The sequence below is a fragment of the Dioscorea cayenensis genome, chromosome 10, assembly GCF_009730915.1.
Source record: "Dioscorea cayenensis subsp. rotundata cultivar TDr96_F1 chromosome 10, TDr96_F1_v2_PseudoChromosome.rev07_lg8_w22 25.fasta, whole genome shotgun sequence".
NCBI classification, from domain to species: Eukaryota; Viridiplantae; Streptophyta; class Magnoliopsida; order Dioscoreales; family Dioscoreaceae; genus Dioscorea; species Dioscorea cayenensis.
The window spans coordinates 15197103-15203718 of NC_052480.1; the positions used below are offsets into that span (position 1 = coordinate 15197103).

The 6616-nt window shown below is 40.1% G+C and overlaps 1 non-coding gene across 1 annotated transcript; it reads left to right on the plus strand.

Annotated features, from left to right (window-relative positions):
- On the plus strand, nucleotides 1-107 carry LOC120271172. The gene has a single exon (XR_005539794.1). It is a non-coding gene; the product is annotated as a small nucleolar RNA R71 (small nucleolar RNA).
- The last annotated feature ends 6509 nt before the right edge of the window (nucleotides 108-6616 follow it).

A 6616-nucleotide genomic window follows, 5' to 3' on the forward strand; every position in this document is an offset into this window, starting at 1 on the left:
AATCCATGTTGTGGGCACTTTCTCAGGAGCTCCTTGAACCTTTCCCATGTCTCGAATAGAGACTCCAATTCTGACTGTACAAAGGATGAGATCTCATTCCTAAGCTTTACAGATTTTCTAGGAGGGAAATAATGGGCTAGGAAAGCTTCTACCATCTCCTCCCATGTAGTAATCGAGGCTCTAGGTAATGAGTGTAGCCACTGCTTTGCTCTCCCTTTTAGGGAAAATGGGAAGGCTCTCAACTTGATGGCATCATCCATCACCCCATTTATCTTGAGCATATCACACACCTCGGGAAAGTTCTCTATGTGGCTGTTTTGATCCTCATTAGCCAAACCATCAAACTGTGTGGATTGTTGCAACATGTGGATGAATGCCGGCTTTAGCTTGAAATTCTGAGTTGTAATTGGTGGTTGCACAATACTCGATTGCGTGCCTAAAACTGAGGGTCTAGCATAATCAGAGAGTGTCCTTTGCTGCTCATTCCATTCTGCCATATTATCGAACCCATCAACTTCCAAATTAGCTAGATTAGACTGTTCTTCCACAGCTCATTTCCCTTTTCTTCTAAGTGTTCTTTCAAGCTCTTGGTTTCCTTCGATCAATATTGAGGGGTTCCCTCGGGTCATCAACCTGAAGCTACACAAAGGAAAGAAAGCAAATAAGAACGATAATAGAAAAGAAAATGTGAAATAGACTGGATAAAGGAATAGCTAAGGAAACAAAAGTGCAAAGTATCTCTAAACGTCTTTTCCCAGGCAATGTTGCCAAAAACTTGACAAGGCTCCCCGCAAGTGCACGGAGTTTTCGAAGTAATAAATCACAGGTGAGTGGGGTATTGTATCCACAGGGAAAAGGGAATAAAAATACTTATTTTGCTTCTTAACTATATGAAAGATGAATAGTGATAAGTGTGATAAAATTTAATTCTCAAAAGTAAAACAACCCGAAAGAGAGCAAAAGTAAAGTAGAAGGTAAGGCAATCAATAAAGATGAGGTACCCAGGTATTGATCTGCCTAGGAAAATCGTTTCAAGTGCAAGAACACTCTATTATGCTTCCTAACTAATGCAATGGTGAGTCAGGGACATCCTTTAATGCATGGCCCCGAATCTAGGGTTAACCAAGCCTAATCCTCTACATGTCCCAGAGGAGAAGTTGAACAACCTCTCAACCTCGCACTCGTAAGAAGGATTGCATTAAGCTTTAGGGATACCAAGTGATAAATCTCTTCCTAATTGTAGACCTAACCCTTGGTCCAGAAGAAAGGTCCCTAACCACAATTAAGCCCTAGATGCTAAAATCACCTTCAACGCTTCACTCCGTTGCACTTGCAACTAAGCCCCAGCGGAGGGTCATCCATTAGCTCATTCGCTCTATTATGGCCACAAAGAACTCGAGGAATGGAGATAGAATCTATCACACCGGAAGGGGATGCTCCTATACCTCTCGACTCACCCTCTCAACCCTCTCCAATCAAGCTTTGTCTCACTCTCGTGGTGTGTCACTCACTCACAAGGGTTACCACATGAACTCTCAACCCTAGTGTCACTCTAAGGGAGTATTCAAATAATCAAACTTTCAACATTGGAACTCACAATAACATCAATTAATTGAAAGCATAATAAAAAGATTCAAAGAAACTAATACATCCTAGTGTTCACAAATACCTAAGTACCCATTAGGAGGTTTAGATCTCCACGGAGCACAATACAAACGATAATGAAATCAAATGTAAAAGAAAGAAATCCATATGAAAACCGCCTCGATAGTCATGGCAATGGTCTTGTAGAAAGTCCTCTACTCATCGCATAATCCCCTTGTCCGGTATAAGATACGCCTCGCCGAATCAATCCGACAGAGGCTCCCATACCAACCTTCTTCCAAAGAGATGATGATGTCGGGACCGTAGAACCTCTCCAAATCTCTAGCCAATACCTCTCAAAACCCTAGTCGCAGCTCTCTCTCGAGTTGGGGAAAAGATGGAGAAAAGAATGATGAAATCGGGGATGAAATTGGCTTTAAATAGGGCTAGAATCGGGATTCCACACGCCCCTGTGGATATTCCACACGGGCCTGTGGAATTAAAGCACGGGTGTGTGGAATTTCCACATGCCCGTGTGGCTCCTCTGTTTGCTCCTTCTTCGGCCGGCTGTCAACAGTACCTGCTACAGGGATTTTTCCAGTATTCTGCTACAGTAACGGCCCAAAAAATACTCCTGAATCCATGCTTTCATTGATGTAACGTAAGCGGGCACACGTTCACATCGTAGATCGTCTTGGTTCTTCAATAAATGGTCACGTTGGTGGAGATCTTGCTAAATATGCACAAGCCGGAATACTAGGCTGTAACTGCCTTCGTGACCCTCCGAATCTTTGCCTTAGCTCAAATACAAGGAGGTTGGCATACATTCTATCATTTTAAAGCCAACTCATGTCTCCGCCTTTGGGCCTTCTCAAGATCTCCTCCAAATAATGCGTAAAACGATCTACAATGGCTTCTTTCACAAATAATCGTCCTCACAACCCAACCTGCATAAAAGTACATAAATACAAATACACACATATTAGCGCTAAAAGCTGACAAAAGTAATGCTCATCATAAGGAAAGAACGCTTCACATTCTTATCGCACAAGCACTTATCAACATGCTAAGAAATTGGATGTCGGTAACCCCTCCGAATCCTAAGGATCAACTTAGGATAAGTGTGGCCTTAATGCGGGATTTCCATACACTTAATGCGATCGTAGGAATTTGATTAGGGAGAAATCCTTATTAACATTCGTATGGGATTAGGGTTCAATCGTCGAGAAATTGGGATTGGACTATTCTTGAGATCCTTTGGTTTAAATCACCCTTGCTTTACTATTACTATGCATCCATATATCATGATGACCCCTCATGGGGATTCTCATCCCTAGGCTTATTTATCTCATTATTACTCTTGTGATCTCCTTTCATGCCTTGGAATCGTGATACTTATGATTTATTTGCATTCTTGCATGTATTAGAGTATTATACCATGTTTAAGTTGTGAGGTTAGAAAGTAAGTGATGGAGGAGTAATAGGAGCTTCTTAGCCCTGTGGAATACAATCCTTGAGTTTTTGCACAAGGTATTACTTGGCGATCCCGTAAATTTGTAGGTGAGCAACACCATGTTTTTGGTGTAGTTACCGGGGATCGAACCCGGGTCACACGCGTGACAGGCGGGAATACTCACTGTTGCCGTGGACTTTAGGAATTCTAGGAAACTTCTAGCTTATTGCTCTAACCATTTTTCTTTTGTTTTATTCTTTCTTTTTCGTTTTCTTATTTTTTTTTTTGGCTTAATTCTCTTTATCTTTCTTGATTTTGCAAGGTACCGTGCATGACATGAGAAAATCAATCAAACCTAGTTGCACAAGACAGTGAATTCAGAGGAGGTTCATTATGGCAGATTTAGACTTTACACAAGGGAGTGAGTAGATTATGGTTAATATCTGGCATGATTGGGTACCGCCTATACACCATTTATTCCAGCTATAAGACAATTCTATTTGCAGATTTAAACCATGGGAAGGCTCTGTTACAGCAGATGAAAATAATATTTGGAAGGCTATGCTCACAGACTTCATGAATTATGGAAGAGTTCCAATGGAAGAAGAGGTTGGTGTCCCGATTGACTTAACCGAGCTGGATATAGCAAAACTGCAAGCATCTCAATTAATTCCAATAACTGAACTTTGCAGAGATCAAAGGGAAAAGACTGAGTATAATGTGCACCCCTGTGTATGCCATGGATGATAGTTCAGATGAAAGCTCAGTTTCCGTAGAAAAAGAGGAACCTGAACAAAGTGATCTGCTACTGAATAAAAATCTGAGACTTTCAACAGAGGAAGCAATTGAACTAAAATTGAAAAAGTAACCTGAAAACCTTGAATATGCTTTTCTTGGGGAAGGAACTCAGCTTCCAATTATCATTGCCTCAAATCTTGCAGTTGAACAAAAAAAAGATTTGGTGAATGTCTTGATAAAGCATAAGAAAGCAATTGCTTGGAAGATAGCTGATATCAGGGGGATAAATCCTTCATTTTACACTCACAAAATTTTGATGGAAGATAATCATAAATCATCAGCTTTGCCACAAAGAAGACTGAATCCAAACATGAAAGAAGTAGTAAAAGTTGAAGTCATTAAACTTATTGATGTAGGCATTATCTATCCAATTTCTGACAGTGTGAAAGGGTAAGCCCAGTGCAAGTAGTACCTAAAAAGAAGGGTATGACTGTAATCACAAATGAGAAGAATGAGATAATTCCCACTCGAACAATTACAGGATGGCGTGTCTGCATTGACTACAGAAAATTGAATGATGCTACCCGAAAGGATCATTTCCCACTGGCATTTATTGATCAGATGCTTGAGAAGCTTGCTAGGCATTCATACTACTGCTTTCTTGATGGCTTTTCAGGGTACTTCCAAATTCCCATTGCACCAGAAGAACAAGAAAAAACTACATTCACATGTCCTTATGGAACATTTGCATACCGCAGAATGCTGTTTGGCTTTTGTAATGCCCCCGCCACCATTTAGAGATTCATGATGGCAATTTTTGATGATATGGTAGAAGACTTTATGGAGATGTTCATGGATAATTTTTCTGTCTTTGGTGACTCATTTGAGCTATGCCTCGAGAACCTAGAACGTGTTCTTACTCGGTGCGAGGAGACTAACCTCGTACGAAGTTGGGAGAAATGTCATTTCATGGTTAAAGAAGGGATAGTCCTGGGTCAAAACATTTCCAAAGAGGGAATCGAGGTAGACAAAGCAAAAATCTCCGTTATAGATAAACTACCTCCCCCGACTTCAATGAATGCTATCAGGAGTTTTCTTGGGCATGCAGGTTTTTATAGAAGATTCATCAGGGTCATTGCCAAAATTGCCAGACCCTTAACAAAATTGTTGGAAAAAGGTGTACCATTCAAGTTTGGCGATGATTGCATGAAAGCTTTTATTACACTCAAGGAAAAGCTTACTCAAGCAACCATAATGGTAGCTCCAGATTGGGATTCTCCATTTGAATTGATGTGTGATGCAAGCCATTTTGCAGTGGGTGTAGTACTTGGGCAACGAAGATGCAAAAACTTCCATCCCATACACTATACAAGCAAAATATTAGTGGAAGCTCAGGAGAACTATACCATAATAGAAAAAGAGTTGCTTGCTGTCATGTTCGCATTCAATAAATTTCGATCATATCTAGTTCTTTCCAAGGTGGTGGTATACATTGATCATTCCGCTTTGTGATATCTACTCAACAAGTCAGATGCCAAGCCATGTTTGACTAGATGGGTCCTATTGCTTCAGGAATTTGATCTGGAGATTAAAGATAAGAGAGGGGCCGAGAACCTTGCAGCAGATTATTTATCCCGGTTAGAAATTCCCAATCTCAATAATTTGAGGGAGAAAGATATCAATGATTCATTTGTTGAGGAACACTTGTACAGTATTCGGGCAGTGGAAGAGTGTGGACCATCGTGGTTTGCTGATTTTGCCAACTATTTAGTTAAGGGTGTTATCTATTGAGAGTTTGTTCAGATCTGGTTGTTTGAAGATGCGTGTCACGGATAGAGGGTTTCAGTTTCTTGAAGCACTATCATTTAGGACCAACTGGAGGTCAATATAATGCAAACCAAACTATAAAGAAGATTCTTGATTCAGGATTCTATTGGCCATCATTATTTTAGGACACCCACGAGTTCATACAAACATGTGATAGATGTCAGAGGGTGGGTAATATTTCTCGCCCGGATGAGATGCCCCAGAATTGGAATCAAACTTGTGAAGTTTTTGAGTCATGCACAAGTATTAGCACAAGTATTAGCTCTAAAACCTGATAATTAGCTCATCATAAGGAAAGAATACTTCGCATTCTTATCACACAAGCACTTATCAAACTCTCCCACACTTAAGTTTTTGCTTGTCCTCAAACAAAAATAAAACATTAAAGCATAGACGAAGGAAATATTGGTAGTGCTTGGCCTTTGGTTCACCAAAGCATGCAAAGAGAGCATTGTACGAGCAAGGGAAATTTCAACATTAAATACAAAAAATCAATGCTCTAGCTAAAAATTTGAATCAAAAAGGACAACAAACCCGAAATCGTGTAAGTGCATCTAAACTCACTCAAGTCAACCTAAAGTATAGTACTCAAAGTTCTAAGTACAAGGGACTTATTTATCTACACAAAGAAACACTAATTAAAAAGACGGTAGTAGCTTCACACAGCCTCTAAAGTAGCCCTTTCTGAAGCGGCCGCTAAGGTGGCTTTCACACTTTCGAGGTGGTAGCTCTTTCTACCGGGGTGGTAGCTTTCACTCATCCCATGAGATAGCTCTTTCTCTCATTAGGGCATAACTAGTATCCGACTTATGAGAGTAGCTTCATACTTCATAGGTGGTAGCTCTTTCCACCCAACATGCACAACTAAACAATAAAACTATTTTGTTCTTTCTTTTCATTTTTTCCATTTTTTTCACAATTAACAAAAGAAACAACTATAACTAGCCCCTTTAACATCGAACTTGATTTTCCAAAAGTGTTTGAAGAGTGAGTAGTGCAACAAGTGTTAATTTG